We start from the raw sequence: 19961 nt of genomic DNA on the forward strand, positions 1-19961 counted from the left end.
AAATAAATTTCAGTCCAAATTATAGAAAAATATATTTCATTCCAAAATATAGAAAAATAAATTTCAGTCCAAAATATAGAAAAAATAAAACAGTCAAAAATATAGAAAAATAAATTTCAGTCCAAAATATAGAAAAAATAAATCAGTCCAAAATATAGAAAAATAAATTTCAGTCCAAAATATAGAAAAAATAAATCAGTCAAAAATATAGAAAAAATAAATCAGTCAAAAATATAGAAAAATAAATTTCAGTCCAAAATATAGAAAAATATATTCCAGTTCAAATTCCATAAGAAATACACTCGCTTGATTTAAAGCACAAACTTTTGGGACTAAACTAAAATCACCAAAACTTCAGGGTACAAATAATCCGGTTAAACAAGATTATTTTTTTTCTCCTTTCCGGTTTTTTTCATTATTTACTTTTAGAACTATTCTCTCTCTCTCTCTCTCTCTCTCTCTCTCTCTCTCTCTCTCTCTCTCTCTCTCTCTCTCTCTCTCTCTCTCTCTCTCTCTCCACACAAAACATTCAATAATTCACCACAACTCAATCAACAGACTTAAAGAAAACACAATGATAAAAGAAGAGCAGGAAATTGGGTACGTTAGGTTCAGAGAACCCAAAACTGGGTACACTTGGTGGTAGTAGTAGTAGTAGTAGTAGTAGTAGTAGTAGTAGTAGTAGTAGTAGTAGTAGTAGTAGTAGTTGTTGTAGTAGTAGTAGTACTAGTAGTAGTAGTAGTAACTAAAATATGTGTTTAGCAGTACAATTTATTAAAGTCATCATCTAAAATTTCAAATTGGGAATACATTTAAAATCAAGCTCTCTCTCTCTCTCTCTCTCTCTCTCTCTCTCTCTCTCTCTCTCTCTCTCTCTCTCTCTCTCTCTCTCTCTCTCTCATTCTACGGTTGCTATTACTGGTATATTCAATTTACGCTCTCTCTCTCTCTCTCTCTCTCTCTCTCTCTCTCTCTCTCTCTCTCTCTCTCTCACGACGTACTAAAGATAAGGATTATAACACCCTGAATTCTGGTCAATTCTCACCAACCCCGAGACATAATCGCTAGTTATACAGAGAGAGAGAGAGAGAGAGAGAGAGAGAGAGAGAGAGGAGAGAGAGAGAGAGAGAGAGAGAGAGAGAGAGAGGGGGGGGGGAGGGCCAGGCCTTGTTGGCATATAAACCACATCGGACGTAGCCCACAGGCAAGTGGTCAGAAAGTCTTTCAGAGGGTGACTGAGACTTGCTTAGTCCGTTAGGATAATCCTGTGGGTTTATTTCTCTCTCCAATAGAAAGGATAGTTCTGTGGGTTTATTTCTCTCTCCAATAGAAAGGATAGTCCTGTGGGTTTATTTCTCTATCCAATAGAAAGGATTGTCCTGTGGGTTTATTTCTCTATCCAATAGAAAATAGTTCTGTAGGTTTATTTCTCTATCCAATAGAATGGATAGTCCTTTAGGTTTATTCCTCTATCCAATAGAAAGGATAGTCCTGTGGGTTTATTTCTCTATCCAATAGAAAGGATTGTCCTGTGGGTTTATTTCTCTATCCAATAAAAAATAGTTCTGTAGGTTTATTTCTCTATCCAATAGAAAGGATAGTCCTGTGGTTTTATTACTCTATCTAATAGAAAGGATAGTCTCGTGGGTTTATTTCTCTCTCCAATAGAAAGGATAGTCCCTTGGGTTTATTCCTCTATCCAATAGAAAGGATAGTCCTCTGGGTTTATTCCTCTATCCAATAGAAAGGATAGTCCCGTGGGTTTATTCCTCTATCCAATAGAAAGGATAGTCCTCTGGGTTTATTCCTCTCTCCAATAGAAAGGATAGTCCCGTGGGTTTATTCCTCTATCCAATAGAAAGGATAGTCCTCTGGGTTTATTCCTCTATCCAATAGAAAGGATAGTCCCGTGGGTTTATTCCTCTATCCAATAGAAAGGATAGTCCCGTGGGTTTATTCCTCTATCCAATAGAAAGGATAGTCACGTGGGTTTATTCCTCTATCCAATAGAAAGGATAGTCCTGTGTGTTTATTTCTCTATCCAATAGAAAGGATAGTCCTGTGGGTTTATTTCTCTATCCAATAGAAAGGATAGTCCTGTGGGCTTATTTCTCTATACAATAGAATGGATAGTCCTGTGGGTTTATTCCTCTATCCAATACAAAGGATAGTCCTGTGTGTTTATTTCTCTATCCAATAGAAAGGATAGTCCTGTGGGTTTATTTCTCTATCCAATAGAAAGGATAGTCCCCTGGGTTTATTCCTCTATCCAATAGAAAGGATAGCCCTGTGGGTTTATTCCTCTATCCAATAGAAAGGATAGTCCCCTAGGTTTATTCCTCTATCCAATAGAAAGGATAGTCCCGTGGGTTTATTCCTCTATCCAATAGAAAGAATAGTCCTCTAGGTTTATTCCTTTATCCAATAGAAAGAATAGTCCCTTGGGTTTATTCCTCTATCCAATAGAAAGGATAGTCCTTTGGGTTTATTCCTCTATCCAATAGAAAGGATAGTCCCCTGGGTTTATTCCTCTATCCAATAGAAAGGATAGTACCCTGGGTTTATTCCTCTATCCAATAGAAAGGATAGTCCTTTGGGTTTAATACTCTATCCAATAGAAAGGATAGTCCCGTGGGTTTATTCCTCTATCCAATAGAAAGGATAGTCCCGTGGGTTTATTCCTCTATCCAATAGAAAGGATAGTCCCCTGGGTTTATTCCTCTATCCAATAGAGAGGATAGTCCCGTGGGTTTATTCCTCTATCCAATAGAGAGGATAGTCCCTTGGGTTTATTCCTCTATCCAATAGAAAGGATAGTCCCCTGGGTTTATTCCTCTATCCAATAGAAAGGATAGTCCCCTGGGTTTATTCCTCTATCCAATAGAAAGGATAGTCCCCTGGGTTTATTCCTCTATCCAATAGAAAGGATAGTCCCCTGGGTTTATTCCTCTATCCAATAGAAAGGATAGTCACGTGGGTTTATTCCTCTATCCAATAGAAAGGATAGTCCCCTGGGTTTATTCCTCTATCCAATAGAAAGGATAGTAACCTGGGTTTATTCCTCTATCCAATAGAAAGGATAGTCCCGTGGGTTTATTCCTCTATCCAATAGAAAGGATAGTCCCCTGGGTTTATTCCTCTATCCAATAGAAAGGATAGTCCCCTGGGTTCATTCCTCTATCCAATAGAAAGGATAGTCCCCTAGGTTTATTCCTCTATCCAATAGAAAGGATAGTCCCCTGGGTTTATTCCTCTATCCAATAGAAAGGATAGTCCCCTGGGTTTATTCCTCTATCCAATAGAAAGGATAGTCCCCTGGGTTCATTCCTCTATCCAATAGAAAGGATAGTCCCCTGGGTTTATTCCTCTATCCAATAGAAAGGATAGTCCTGTGGGTTTATTTCTCTATCCAATAGAAAGGACAGTCCCTTGGGTTTATTCCTCTATCCAATAGAAAGGATAGTCCCCTGGGTTTATTCCTCTATCCAATACAAAGGATAGTCCCGTGGGTTTATTCCTCTATCCAACAGAAAGGATAGTCCCCTGGGTTTATTCCTCTATCCAATAGATAGGATAGTCCTTTGGGTTTATTCCTCTATCCAATAGAAAGGATGGGTTTATTCCTCTATCCAATAGACAGGATAATCCTTTGGGTTTATTCCTCTATCCAATAGAAAGGATGGGTTTATTCCTCTATCCAATAGAAAGGATAGTCCCCTGGGTTTATTCCTCTATCCAATAGAAAGGATGGGTTTATTCCTCTATCCAATAGAAAGGATAGTCCCCTGGGTTTATTCCTCTATCCAATAGAGAGGATAGTCCCCTGGGTTTATTCCTCTATCCAATAGAGAGGATAGTCCCTGGGGTTTATTCCTCTATCCAATAGAAAGGATAGTCCCCTGGGTTTATTCCTCTATCCAATAGAAAGGATAGTCCCCTGGGTTTATTCCTCTATCCAATAGAAAGGATAGTCCCCTGGGTTTATTCCTCTATCCAATAGAAAGGATAGTCCCCTGGGTTTATTCCTCTATCCAATAGAAAGGATAGTCCCCTGGGTTTATTCCTCTATCCAATAGAAAGGATAGTCCCCTGGGTTTATTCCTCTATCCAATAGAAAGGATAGTCCCCTGGGTTTATTCCTCTATCCAATAGAAAGGATAGTCCCCTGGGTTTATTCCTCTATCCAATAGAAAGGATAATCCCGTGGGTTTATTCCTCTATCCAATAGAAAGGATAGTCCCCTGGGTTTATTCCTCTATCCAATAGAAAGGATAGTCCCCTGGGTTCATTCCTCTATCCAATAGAAAGGATAGTCCCCTAGGTTTATTCCTCTATCCAATAGAAAGGATAGTCCCCTGGGTTTATTCCTCTATCCAATAGAAAGGATAGTCCCCTGGGTTTATTCCTCTATCCAATAGAAAGGATAGTCCCCTGGGTTCATTCCTCTATCCAATAGAAAGGATAGTCCCCTGGGTTTATTCCTCTATCCAATAGAAAGGATAGTCCTGTGGGTTTATTTTTCTATCCAATAGAAAGGACAGTCCCTTGGGTTTATTCCTCTATCCAATAGAAAGGATAGTCCCCTGGGTTTATTCCTCTATCCAATACAAAGGATAGTCCCGTGGGTTTATTCCTCTATCCAACAGAAAGGATAGTCCCCTGGGTTTATTCCTCTATCCAATAGATAGGATAGTCCTTTGGGTTTATTCCTCTATCCAATAGAAAGGATGGGTTTATTCCTCTATCCAATAGAAAGGATAGTCCTTTGGGTTTATTCCTCTATCCAATAGAAAGGATGGGTTTATTCCTCTATCCAATAGAAAGGATAGTCCCCTGGGTTTATTCCTCTATCCAATAGAAAGGATGGGTTTATTCCTCTATCCAATAGAAAGGATAGTCCCGTGGGTTTATTCCTCTATCCAATAGAAAGGATGGGTTTATTCCTCTATCCAATAGAAAGGATAGTCCCCTGGGTTTATTCCTCTATCCAATAGAAAGGATAGTCCCCTGGGTTTATTCCTCTATCCAATAGAAAGGATAGTCCCCTAGGTTTATTCCTCTATCCAATAGAAAGGATAGTCCCCTGGGTTTATTCCTCTATCCAATAGAAAGGATAGTCCACTGGGTTTATTCCTCTATCCAATAGAAAGGATAGTCCCCTGGGTTTATTCCTCTATCCAATAGAAAGGATAGTCACGTGGGTTTATTCCTCTATCCAATAGAAAGGATAGTCCCGGGGGCTTATTTCTCTATACAATAGAAAGGATAGTCCCCTGGGTTTATTCCTCTATCCAATAGAAAGGATAGTCCCCTGGGTTTATTCCTCTATCCAATAGAAAGGATAGTCCTGTGGGCTTATTTCTCTATCAAATAGAAAGGATAGTCCCCTGGATTTATTCCTCTATCCAATAGAAAGGATAGTCAACTGGGTTTATTCCTCTATCCAATAGAAAGGATAGTCCCCTGGGTTTATTCCTCTATCCAATAGAAAGGATAGTCCCCTGGGTTTATTCCTCTATCCAATAGAAAGGATAGTCCTGTGGGCTTATTTCTCTATACAATAGAATGGATAGTCCTGTGGGCTTATTTCTCTATACAGTAGAATGGATAGTCCTGTGGGTTTATTTCTCTATCCAATAGAGGGGATAGTCCCTTGGGTTTATTCCTCTATCCAATAGAAAGGATAGTCCCCTGGGTTCATTCCTCTATCCAATAGAAAGGATAGTCCCCAGGGTTTATTCCTCTATCCAATAGAAAGGATAGTCCCCTGGGTTTATTCCTCTATCCAATAGAATGGATAGTCCTTTGGGTTTATTCCTCTATCCAATAGAAAGGATGGGTTTATTCCTCTATCCAATAGAAAGGATAGTCCCCTGGGTTTATTCCTCTATCCAATAGAAAGGATGGGTTTATTCCTCTATCCAATAGAAAGGATAGTCCCCTGGGTTTATTCCTCTATCCAATAGAAAGGATGGGTTTATTCCTCTATCCAATAGAAAGGATAGTCCCCTGGGTTTATTCCTCTATCCCATTGAAAGGATAGTCCCCTGGGTTTATTCCTCTATCCAATAGAAAGGATAGTCCCCTGGGTTTATTCCTCTATCCAATAGAAAGGATAGTCCCCTGGGTTTATTTCTCTATCCAATAGAAAGGATAGTACCCTGGGTTTATTCCTCTATCCAATAGAAAGGATAGTCCCCTGGTTTTATTCCTCTATCCAATAGAAAGGATAGTCCCCTGGGTTTATTCCTATATCCAATAGAAAGGATATTCCCCTGGGTTTATTCCTCTATCCAATAGAAAGGATAGTCCCCTGGGTTTATTCCTCTATCCAATAGAAAGTATAGTCACGTGGGTTTATTCCTCTATCCAATAGAAAGGATAGTCCCGTTGGCTTATTTCTCTATACAATAGAAAGGATAGTCCCCTGGGTTTATTCCTCTATCCAATAGAAAGGATAGTCCCCTGGGTTTATTCCTCTATCCAATAGAAAGGATAGTCATGTGGGCTTATTTCTCTATCCAATAGAAAGGATAGTTCCCTGGGTTTATTCCTCTATCCAATAGAAAGGATAGTCCCCTGGGTTTATTCCTCTATCCAATAGAAAGGATAGTCCCGTGGGTTTATTCCTCTATCCAATAGAAAGGATAGTCCCCAGGGTTTATTCCTCCATCCAATAGAAAGGATAGTCCCCTGGGTTTATTCCTCTATCCAATAGAAAGGATAGTCCCCTGGGTTTATTCCTCTATCCAATAGAAAGGATAGTCCTGAGGGCTTATTTCTCTATACAATAGAATGGATAGTCCTGTGGGCTTATTTCTCTATACAATAGAATGGATAGTCCCCTGGGTTTATTTCTCTATCCAATAGAAAGGATAGTCCCTTGGGTTTATTCCTCTATCCAATAGAAAGGATAGTCCCCTGGGTTCATTCCTCTATCCAATAGAAAGGATAGTCCCCTGGGTTTATTCCTCTATCCAATAGAAAGGATAGTCCCCTGGGTTTATTCCTCTATCAAATAGAAAGGATAGTCCCCTGGGTTTATTCCTCTATCCAATAGAAAGGATAAACCCCTGGGTTCATTCCTCTATCCAATAGAAAGGATAGTCCCCTGGGTTTATTCCTCTATCCAATAGAAAGGATAGTCCTGTGGGTTTATTTCTCTATCCAATAGAAAGGATTGTCCTGTGGGCTTATTTCTCTATACAATAGAAAGGATAGTCCCCTGGGTTTATTCCTCTATCCAATAGAAAGGATAGTCCCGTGGGTTTATTCCTCTATCCAATAGAAAGGATAGTCCCCTGGGTTTATTCCTCTATCCAATAGAAAGGATAGTCCCCTGGGTTTATTCCTCTATCCAATAGAAAGGATAGTCCTGTGGGCTTATTTCTCTATACAATAGAATGGATAGTCCTGTGGGCTTATTTCTCTATACAATAGAATAGATAGTCCTGTGGGTTTATTTCTCTATCCAATAGAAAGGATAGTCCCTTGGGTTTATTCCTCTATCCAATAGAAAGGATAATCCCCTGGGTTCATTCCTCTATCCAATAGAAAGGATAGTCCCCTGGGTTTATTCCTCTATCCAATAGAAAGGATAGTCCCCTGGGTTTATTCCTCTATCCAATAGAAAGGATAGTCCCCTGGGTTTATTCCTCTATCCAATAGAAAGGATAGTCCCCTGGGTTCATTCCTCTATCCAATAGAAAGGATAGTCCCCTGGGTTTATTCCTCTATCCAATAGAAAGGATAGTCCTTTGCATTTATTTCTCTATCCAATAGAAAGGATAGTCCTGTGGGTTTATTCCTCTCTCCAATAGAAAGGATAGTCCTGTGGGATTATTCCTCTCTCCAATAGAAAGGATAGTCCTGTGGGTTTATTTCTCTATCCAATAGAAAGGATAGTCCAGTGGGTTTATTCCTCTATCCAATAGTTGGGATAGTCCCCTGGGTTTATTCCTCTATCCAATAGACGGGATAGTCCCGTGGGTTTATTCCTCTATCCAATAGTTGGGATAGTCCCCTGGGTTTATTCCTCTATCCAATAGACAGGATAGTCCCCTGGGTTTATTCCTCTATCCAATAGACAGGATAGTCCCCTGGGTTTATTCCTCTATCCAATAGACGGGATAGTCCCCTGGGTTTATTCCTCTATCCAATAGTTGGGATAGTCCCCTGGGTTTATTCCTCTATCCAATAGTTGGGATAGTCCCCTGGGTTTATTCCTCTATCCAATAGACAGGATAGTCCCCTGGGTTTATTCCTCTATCCAATAGACAGGATAGTCCCCTGGGTTTATTCCTCTATCCAATAGACGGGATAGTCCCCTGGGTTTATTCCTCTATCCAATAGACGGGATAGTCCCGTGGGTTTATTCCTCTATCCAATAGACGGGATAGTCCCCTGGGTTTATTCCTCTATCCAATAGACGGGATAGCCCCTGGGTTTATTCCTCTATCCAATAGACGGGATAGTCCCCTGGGTTTATTCCTCTATCCAATAGACGTGATAGTCCCCTGGGTTTATTCCTCTATCCAATAGACGTGATAGTCCCCTGGGTTTATTCCTCTATCCAATAGACAGGATAGTCCCCTGGGTTTATTCCTCTATCCAATAGACGTGATAGTCCCCTGGGTTTATTCCTCTATCCAATACACGGGATAGTCCCCTGGGTTTATTCCTCTATCCAATAGACGGGATAGTCCCCTGGGTTTATTCCTCTATCCAATAGACGTGATAGTCCCCTGGGTTTATTCCTCTATCCAATAGACGGGATAGTCCCCTGGGTTTATTCCTCTATCCAATAGACAGGATAGTCCCCTGGGTTTATTCCTCTATCCAATAGACGTGATAGTCCCCTGGGTTTATTCCTCTATCCAATAGACGGGATAGTCCCCTGGGTTTATTCCTCTATCCAATAGACGTGATAGTCCCCTGGGTTTATTCCTCTATCCAATAGACAGGATAGTCCCCTGGGTTTATTCCTCTATCCAATAGAAAGGATAGTCCCCTGGGTTTATTCCTCTATCCAATAGAAAGGATAGTCCCCTGGGTTCATTCCTCTATCCAATAGAAAGGATAGTCCCCTGGGTTTATTCCTCTATCCAATAGAAAGGATAGTCCCCTGGGTTTATTCCTCTATCCAATAGAAAGGATAGTCCCCTGGGTTCATTCCTCTATCCAATAGAAAGGATAGTCCCCTGGGTTTATTCCTCTATCCAATAGAAAGGATAGTCCTTTGCATTTATTTCTCTATCCAATAGAAAGGATAGTCCTGTGGGTTTATTCCTCTCTCCAATAGAAAGGATAGTCCTGTGGGATTATTCCTCTCTCCAATAGAAAGGATAGTCCTGTGGGTTTATTTCTCTATCCAATAGAAAGGATAGTCCCGTGGGTTTATTCCTCTATCCAATAGTTGGGATAGTCCCCTGGGTTTATTCCTCTATCCAATAGACGGGATAGTCCCGTGGGTTTATTCCTCTATCCAATAGACGTGATAGTCCCCTGGGTTTATTCCTCTATCCAATAGACGGGATAGTCCCCTGGGTTTATTCCTCTATCCAATAGACGGGATAGTTCCCTGGGTTTATTCCTCTATCCAATAGACGGGATAGTCCCCTGGGTTTATTCCTCTATCCAATAGACGTGATAGTCCCCTGGGTTTATTCCTCTATCCAATAGACAGGATAGTCCCCTGGGTTTATTCCTCTATCCAATAGACAGGATAGTCCCCTGGGTTTATTCCTCTATCCAATAGACGTGATAGTCCCCTGGGTTTATTCCTCTATCCAATAGACGGGATAGTCCCCTGGGTTTATTCCTCTATCCAATAGACAGGATAGTCCCCTGGGTTTATTCCTCTATCCAATAGACGTGATAGTCCCCTGGGTTTATTCCTCTATCCAATAGACGGGATAGTCCCCTGGGTTTATTCCTCTATCCAATAGACGTGATAGTCCCCTGGGTTTATTCCTCTATCCAATAGACGTGATAGTCCCCTGGGTTTATTCCTCTATCCAATAGACAGGATAGTCCCCTGGGTTTATTCCTCTATCCAATAGACAGGATAGTCCCCTGGGTTTATTCCTCTATCCAATAGAAGGGATAGTCCCCTGGGTTCATTCCTCTATCCAATAGACAGGATAGTCCCCTGGGTTTATTCCTCTATCCAATAGAAGGGATAGTCCCCTGGGTTCATTCCTCTATCCAATAGACAGGATAGTCCCCTGGGTTTATTCCTCTATCCAATAGAAAGAAGTCCAGTGGATGTATTTCTCTATCCAATAGAAGGGATAGTCCTGTGGGATTATTTCTCTATCCAATAGAAAGGATAGTACCCTGGGTTTATTCCTCTATCCAATAGAAAGGATAGTCCCCTGGGTTTATTCCTCTATCCAATAGAAAGGATAGTCCCCTGGGTTTCTTCCTTTATCCAATAGAAAGGATAGTCCCCTGGGTTTCTTCCTCTATCCAATAGAAAGGATAGTCCCCTGGGTTTCTTCCTCTATCCAATAGAAAGGATAGTCCCCTGGGTTTCTTCCTCTATCCAATAGAAAGGATAGTCCCCTGGGTTTATTCCTCTATCCAATAGAAAGGATAGTCCCCTGGGTTTATTCCTCTATCCAATAGAAAGGATAGTCCCCTGGGTTTATTCCTCTATCCAATAGAAAGGATAGTCCCGTGGGTTTATTCCTCTATCCAATAGAAAGGATAGTCCCCTGGGTTTATTCCTCTATCCAATAGAAAGGATAGTCCCCTGGGTTTATTCCTCCATCCAATAGAAGGGATGGTCCCCTGGGTTTATTCCTCTATCCAATAGAAAGGATAGTCCCCTGGGTTTATTCCTCCATCCAATAGAAAGGATAGTCTTGTGGGTTTATTTCTCTATCCAATAGAAAGGAGTCCCGTGGGTTTATTTCTCTATCCAATAGAAGGGATGGTCCCGTGGGTTTATTTCTCTATCCAATAGAAAGGATAGTCCCCTGGGTTTATTTCTCTATCCAATAGAAAGGATAGTCCCGTGGGTTTATTCCTCTATCCAATAGTTGGGATAGTCCCCTTGGTTTATTCCTCTATCCAATAGTTGGGATAGTCCCCTTGGTTTATTCCTCTATCCAATAGAAATGATAGTCCCGTGGGTTTATTCCTCTATCCAATAGTTGGGATAGTCCCCTTGGTTTATTTCTCTATCCAATAGAAATGATAGTCCCGTGGGTTTATTCCTCTATCCAATAGAAAGGATAGTCCCCTTGGTTTATTCCTCTATCCAATAGAAATGATAGTCCCGTGGGTTTATTCCTCTATCCAATAGAAAGGATAGTCCCCTTGGTTTATTCCTCTATCCAATAGAAATGATAGTCCCGTGGGTTTATTCCTCTATCCAATAGTTGGGATAGTCCCCTTGGTTTATTCCTCTATCCAATAGTTGGGATAGTCCCCTTGGTTTATTCCTCTATCCAATAGAAATGATAGTCCCGTGGGTTTATTCCTCTATCCAATAGAAAGGATAGTCCCCTTGGTTTATTCCTCTATCCAATAGAAAGGAGTCCCGTGGGTTTATTTCTCTATCCAATAGAAATGATAGTCCCGTGGGTTTATTCCTCTATCCAATAGAAAGGATAGTCCCCTTGGTTTATTCCTCTATCCAATAGAAATGATAGTCCCGTGGGTTTATTCCTCTATCCAATAGAAAGGATAGTCCCCTTGGTTTATTCCTCTATCCAATAGAAATGATAGTCCCGTGGGTTTATTCCTCTATCCAATAGTTGGGATAGTCCCCTTGGTTTATTTCTCTATCCAATAGAAATGATAGTCCCGTGGGTTTATTCCTCTATCCAATAGAAAGGATAGTCCCCTTGGTTTATTCCTCTATCCAATAGAAATGATAGTCCCTTGGGTTTATTCCTCTATCCAATAGAAAGGATAGTCCCCTTGGTTTATTCCTCTATCCAATAGAAAGGAGTCCCGTGGGTTTATTTCTCTATCCAATAGAAATGATAGTCCCGTGGGTTTATTCCTCTATCCAATAGTTGGGATAGTCCCCTTGGTTTATTCCTCTATCCAATAGAAATGATAGTCCCGTGGGTTTATTCCTCTATCCAATAGTTGGGATAGTCCCCTTGGTTTATTTCTCTATCCAATAGAAATGATAGTCCCGTGGGTTTATTCCTCTATCCAATAGAAAGGATAGTCCCCTGGGTTTATTCCTCTATCCAATAGACGGGATAGTCCCCTGGGTTTATTCCTCTATCCAATAGAAAGGAGTCCTGTGGGTTTATTCCTCTATCCAATAGAAAGGATAGTCCCCTGGGTTTATTCCTCTATCCAATAGAAAGGAGTCCTGTGGGTTTATTTCTCTATCCAATAGAAACGATAGTCCCGTGGGTTTATTCCTCTATCCAATAGTTGGGATAGTCCCCTTGGTTTATTCCTCTATCCAATAGACGGGAAGGTCCCGTGGGTTTATTTCTCTATCCAATAGAAATGATAGTCCCGTGGGTTTATTCCTCTATCCAATAGAAAGGATAGTCCCCTGGGTTTATTCCTCTATCCAATAGACGGGATAGTCCCCTGGGTTTATTCCTCTATCCAATAGAAAGGAGTCCTGTGGGTTTATTCCTCTATCCAATAGAAAGGATAGTCCCCTGGGTTTATTCCTCTATCCAATAGAAAGGAGTCCTGTGGGTTTATTTCTCTATCCAATAGAAAGGATAGTCCCCTGGGTTTATTCCTCTATCCAATAGACGGGATAGTCCCCTGGGTTTATTCCTCTATCCAATAGAAAGGATAGTCCCCTGGGTCTATTCCTCTATCCAATAGAAAGGAGTCCTGTGGGTTTATTCCTCTATCCAATAGAAAGGATAGTCCCCTTGGTTTATTCCTCTATCCAATAGAAATGATAGTCCCGTGGGTTTATTCCTCTATCCAATAGTTGGGATAGTCCCCTTGGTTTATTCCTCTATCCAATAGACGGGAAGGTCCCGTGGGTTTATTTCTCTATCCAATAGAAATGATAGTCCCGTGGGTTTATTCCTCTATCCAATAGAAAGGATAGTCCCCTTGGTTTATTCCTCTATCCAATAGAAATGATAGTCCCGTGGGTTTATTCCTCTATCCAATAGTTGGGATAGTCCCCTTGGTTTATTCCTCTATCCAATAGACGGGAAGGTCCCGTGGGTTTATTTCTCTATCCAATAGAAATGATAGTCCCGTGGGTTTATTCCTCTATCCAATAGAAAGGATAGTCCCCTGGGTTTATTCCTCTATCCAATAGAAAGGAGTCCTGTGGGTTTATTTCTCTATCCAATAGAAAGGATAGTCCCCTGGGTTTATTCCTCTATCCAATAGACGGGATAGTCCCCTGGGTTTATTCCTCTATCCAATAGAAAGGATAGTCCCCTGGGTTTATTCCTCTATCCAATAGAAAGGATAGTCCCCTGGGTCTATTCCTCTATCCAATAGAAAGGAGTCCTGTGGGTTTATTCCTCTATCCAATAGAAAGAATAGTCCCCTGGGTTTATTCCTCTATCCAATAGAAAGGAGTCCTGTGGGTTTATTTCTCTATCCAATAGAAAGGATAGTCCCCTGGGTTTATTCCTCTATCCAATAGAAAGGATAGTCCCCTGGGTTTATTCCTCTATCCAATAGAAAGGATAGTCCCCTGGGTTTATTCCTCTATCCAATAGAAAGGATAGTCCCCTGGGTCTATTCCTCTATCCAATAGAAAGGAGTCCTGTGGGTTTATTCCTCTATCCAATAGAAAGGATAGTCCCCTGGGTTTATTCCTCTATCCAATAGAAAGGATAGTCGTGTGGGTTTATTCCTCTATCCAATAGAAAGGATAGTCCCCTGGGTTTATTCCTCTATCCAATAGAAAGGAGTCCTGTGGGTTTATTCCTCTATCCAAAAGAAAGGATAGTCCCCTGGGTTTATTCCCCTATCCAACAGACGGGATAGTCCCCTGGGTTTATTCCTCTATCCAATAGAAAGGATAGTCCCCTGGGTTTATTCCTCTATCTAATAGAAAGGAGTCCTGTGGGTTTATTCCTCTATCCAATAGAAAGGAGTCCTGTGGGTTTATTCCTCTATCCAATAGAAAGGATAGTCCCCTGGGTTTATTCCTCCATCCAATAGAAGGGATGGTCCCCTGGGTTTATTCCTCTATCCAATAGAAAGGATAGTCCCCTGGGTTTATTCCTCTATCCAATAGAAAGGATAGTCCCCTGGGTCTATTCCTCTATCCAATAGAAAGGAGTCCTGTGGGTTTATTCCTCTATCCAATAGAAAGGATAGTCCCCTGGGTTTATTCCTCTATCCAATAGAAAGGAGTCCTGTGGGTTTATTTCTCTATCCAATAGAAATGATAGTCCCGTGGGTTTATTCCTCTATCCAATAGAAAGGATAGTCCCCTGGGTTTATTCCTCTATCCAATAGACGGGATAGTCCCCTGGGTTTATTCCTCTATCCAATAGAAAGGAGTCCTGTGGGTTTATTCCTCTATCCAATAGAAAGGATAGTCCCCTGGGTTTATTCCTCTATCCAATAGAAAGGAGTCCTGTGGGTTTATTTCTCTATCCAATAGAAACGATAGTCCCGTGGGTTTATTCCTCTATCCAATAGTTGGGATAGTCCCCTTGGTTTATTCCTCTATCCAATAGACGGGAAGGTCCCGTGGGTTTATTTCTCTATCCAATAGAAATGATAGTCCCGTGGGTTTATTCCTCTATCCAATAGAAAGGATAGTCCCCTGGGTTTATTCCTCTATCCAATAGACGGGATAGTCCCCTGGGTTTATTCCTCTATCCAATAGAAAGGAGTCCTGTGGGTTTATTCCTCTATCCAATAGAAAGGATAGTCCCCTGGGTTTATTCCTCTATCCAATAGAAAGGAGTCCTGTGGGTTTATTTCTCTATCCAATAGAAAGGATAGTCCCCTGGGTTTATTCCTCTATCCAATAGACGGGATAGTCCCCTGGGTTTATTCCTCTATCCAATAGAAAGGATAGTCCCCTGGGTCTATTCCTCTATCCAATAGAAAGGAGTCCTGTGGGTTTATTCCTCTATCCAATAGAAAGGATAGTCCCCTTGGTTTATTCCTCTATCCAATAGAAATGATAGTCCCGTGGGTTTATTCCTCTATCCAATAGTTGGGATAGTCCCCTTGGTTTATTCCTCTATCCAATAGACGGGAAGGTCCCGTGGGTTTATTTCTCTATCCAATAGAAATGATAGTCCCGTGGGTTTATTCCTCTATCCAATAGAAAGGATAGTCCCCTTGGTTTATTCCTCTATCCAATAGAAATGATAGTCCCGTGGGTTTATTCCTCTATCCAATAGTTGGGATAGTCCCCTTGGTTTATTCCTCTATCCAATAGACGGGAAGGTCCCGTGGGTTTATTTCTCTATCCAATAGAAATGATAGTCCCGTGGGTTTATTCCTCTATCCAATAGAAAGGATAGTCCCCTGGGTTTATTCCTCTATCCAATAGAAAGGAGTCCTGTGGGTTTATTTCTCTATCCAATAGAAAGGATAGTCCCCTGGGTTTATTCCTCTATCCAATAGACGGGATAGTCCCCTGGGTTTATTCCTCTATCCAATAGAAAGGATAGTCCCCTGGGTTTATTCCTCTATCCAATAGAAAGGATAGTCCCCTGGGTCTATTCCTCTATCCAATAGAAAGGAGTCCTGTGGGTTTATTCCTCTATCCAATAGAAAGAATAGTCCCCTGGGTTTATTCCTCTATCCAATAGAAAGGAGTCCTGTGGGTTTATTTCTCTATCCAATAGAAAGGATAGTCCCCTGGGTTTATTCCTCTATCCAATAGAAAGGATAGTCCCCTGGGTTTATTCCTCTATCCAATAGAAAGGATAGTCCCCTGGGTTTATTCCTCTATCCAATAGAAAGGATAGTCCCCTGGGTCTATTCCTCTATCCAATAGAAAGGAGTCCTGTGGGTTTATTCCTCTATCCAATAGAAAGGATAGTCCCCTGGGTTTATTCCTCTATCCAATAGAAAGGATAGTCGTGTGGGTTTATTCCTCTATCCAATAGAAAGGATAGTCCCCTGGGTTTATTCCTCTATCCAATAGAAAGGAGTCCTGTGGGTTTATTCCTCTATCCAAAAGAAAGGATAGTCCCCTGGGTTTATTCCCCTATCCAACAGACGGGATAGTCCCCTGGGTTTATTCCTCTATCCAATAGAAAGGATAGTCCCCTGGGTTTATTCCTCTATCTAATAGAAAGGAGTCCTGTGGGTTTATTCCTCTATCCAATAGAAAGGAGTCCTGTGGGTTTATTCCTCTATCCAATAGAAAGGATAGTCCCCTGGGTTTATTCCTCCATCCAATAGAAGGGATGGTCCCCTGGGTTTATTCCTCTATCCAATAGAAAGGATAGTCCCCTGGGTTTATTCCTCTATCCAATAGAAAGGATAGTCCCCTGGGTCTATTCCTCTATCCAATAGAAAGGAGTCCTGTGGGTTTATTCCTCTATCCAATAGAAAGGATAGTCCCCTGGGTTTATTCCTCTATCCAATAGAAAGGAGTCCTGTGGGTTTATTTCTCTATCCAATAGAAAGGATAGTCCCCTGGGTTTATTCCTCTATCCAATAGACGGGATAGTCCCCTGGGTTTATTCCTCTATCCAATAGAAAGGATAGTCCCCTGGGTCTATTCCTCTATCCAATAGAAAGGAGTCCTGTGGGTTTATTCCTCTATCCAATAGAAAGGATAGTCCCCTGGGTTTATTCCTCTATCCAATAGAAAGGATAGTCGTGTGGGTTTATTCCTCTATCCAATAGAAAGGATAGTCCCCTGGGTTTATTCCTCTATCCAATAGAAAGGAGTCCTGTGGGTTTATTCCTCTATCCAAAAGAAAGGATAGTCCCCTGGGTTTATTCCCCTATCCAACAGACGGGATAGTCCCCTGGGTTTATTCCTCTATCCAATAGAAAGGATAGTCCCCTGGGTTTATTCCTCTATCTAATAGAAAGGAGTCCTGTGGGTTTATTCCTCTATCCAATAGAAAGGAGTCCTGTGGGTTTATTCCTCTATCCAATAGAAAGGATAGTCCCCTGGGTTTATTCCTCTATCCAATAGAAAGGATAGTCCCCTGGGTTTATTCCTCTATCTAATAGAAAGGAGTCCTGTGGGTCTATTCCTCTATCCAATAGAAAGGAGTCCTGTGGGTTTATTCCTCTATCCAATAGAAAGGATAGTCCCCTGGGTTTATTCCTCTATCCAATAGAAAGGATAGTCCTATTGGTATATTGATAACAACAACAACAACAACAACAATAATAATAATAATAATAATAATAATAATAATAATAATAATAATAATAATAATAATAATAATAGCATACGGGCCTCATTTTAACTCACTGCCCCTTAATTTTGTTAAAACTATCAATCAGTGACCAAATAAATAATGAATAAATACACCAAAATCTATGGGTCTAATGTGTGAGAGAGAGAGAGAGAGAGAGAGAGAGAGAGAGAGAGAGAGAGAGAGAGAGAGAGAGAGAGAGAGAGAGAGAGAGCATTATTTGGTCCTGGGAGGTAAGTATAAACAGGAAGGGTATCATGACACCTGTATTGCGGTGGGCGGGAGAAGACAATCTCTCTCTCTCTCTCTCTCTCTCTCTCTCTCTCTCTCTCTCTCTCTCTCTCTCTCTCTCTCTCTCTCTCTCTCCGTTAAACGTTAGTAAATTGTTTAACATATTCACCCATCAAATGACATAATCGCATAGAAAACGGATTCGAATAAAAGAAAACGGGTATAATTTCGAACTAATAAACTACTATTTTCGCGCTATTTAAGTTTTATAATAGAAATATAGAAATAAATTTACCTTATAAATGTGTATTATATTAATAGGGGTAAATTAACATGGAGAATATAGAAATATAGTTATAGACAATTATATAATTCTATAGTTAATATATAATTATATGTTTGTGTTTTGACAATAACAATAAGAAAACAATAACAACAACAACAACAAAATACATCAGTCACATGACATGTGTCGGGTTTCTTCCAAGACACAAAACACACACACACGAGCGCTCTCTCTCTCTCTCTCTCCTCTCTCTCTCTCTCTCTCTCTCTCTCTCTCCTCTCTCTCTCTCTCTCTCTCTCTCTCTCTCTCAATTCAATTGTGTATGCCTACCGTTAATCTTCTTCGTTGTACGCCGTTACTTATACCGTTCGCGGCCATTGTAGTGTTGCATCCGTTTCTATATAACGTATAAACGTCACTGTCCAAATATTATAACGAAATAATGTCAAATTTATAACAAACACTTCTCCCAAAAGGCTTTCACATAATCAAAGCCTTAATAACACCTGTAGTTCCGGTTAAACGCTTTATACCTATTCAAATATCCTTCATGTATATAACACTGGTTATTATAACCCGTTACCGCTGTTATAACTAGGTTATAGAATCAGTTATAAGCTATTATATCGAATACACTTCACAAGCCATCACACTAAGATACCTTTGGACATGTGAGGGGCTTAGGGTGATGCTCGCTACGGGGCCCTTTCGTCACTACGTCGCGTCACGCTCCTTGCGGGGCCCCCTGCACCTTTGTTCATCGCTCATGTGACTTAATTTTAATCTTTTTTTCTCTTGTTTTCTTTCTTTTGTGTGAAATAATTTACAACCATCTGTGATAATAGTATTATAGAATGATTTACATTATAATTGAGGTCACTAGAATACATTATACGTGTTATATGACGTTAAACATGAGCGAAAAGTCACGGATGATTGAAAATAAAAAAAGGGCGAAAACCAGTAAAAAATATTTTAATATTTCCATACCACTGGATTATCCAGTTAGATCGCTTCACGAAAATGGTAGTTATTATTTCAACAATCACAATAGTACTTAAACTATTATTAAAATAACCCCAACTTAAATTATATTACAATGTTCTATTAGTGTTATGAACATCTTGAACATAATAACGATCAAAATATATATGCATCGACACGGAAGCACGTGGCATTTAAAGATTATCGTACATCGGGCTGCAGGTAGACACCTGATAGGACAATTAATAGATATATAAAAAAAAGAATTAAAAGAGAGAGAGAGAGAGAGAGAGAGAGAGAGAGAGAGAGAGAGAAGGAGAGAGAGAGAGAGAGAGTATTCTTTCAAATCATCAAGAAACTATTAATGCAGAGAGTGAATTCTCTGATGTGGTTAAGCATAAGTCAGTAATATCACTTTTTAATGTAATTTATAATAATAATAATAATAATAATAATAATAATAATAATAATAATAATAATAATAATAATAATAATAATAATAATAATAATAATAATGGCTATAAAGATATAAAAATCAATAAATTTTCCCCACAAAAATATTAACAGGAAAAGGAAACTCTACGGGATTTCAAAGCCACGTTTTCACCAGGTAAAAATTATATATATATATATATATATATATATATATATATATATATATATATATATATATATATATATATATATATATATATATATATATATATATATATAGAGAGAGAGAGAGAGAGAGGAGAGAGAGAGAGAGAGAGAGAGAGAGAGAGAGAGAGAGAGAGAGAGAATGTGGCTTAACAAGTGTAACAAGGAACAATCTTATAAGCATTTAGTATTTTCTTCTAAGTTAAGGATGGCACCTATGAAAAACGACGCTAGTTACTGCCTTCTTCATTCTAAATCCAAAACAACAGATAAGCCTCATGCACAGCATGTCACCCTCCCCCTGACACTCACTGCACCAATATATATAAAATAAGCTAGAAAACAAAGGCATCTGTTTCTACTCCATTGCAGGACAAAGGCCTCAGACATGTCTTTATTCATGTCTTGGGTTCGGCCAGTTTTCATCACCACGCTGGGTTTGGTGATGGTGGGAGACTTTTGTTTGATAACTCACAGCCAACCAAAAGAGTATGGTA

The sequence above is a fragment of the Palaemon carinicauda genome, chromosome 34 (assembly GCF_036898095.1).
Source record: "Palaemon carinicauda isolate YSFRI2023 chromosome 34, ASM3689809v2, whole genome shotgun sequence".
Lineage (NCBI taxonomy): Eukaryota > Metazoa > Arthropoda > Malacostraca > Decapoda > Palaemonidae > Palaemon > Palaemon carinicauda.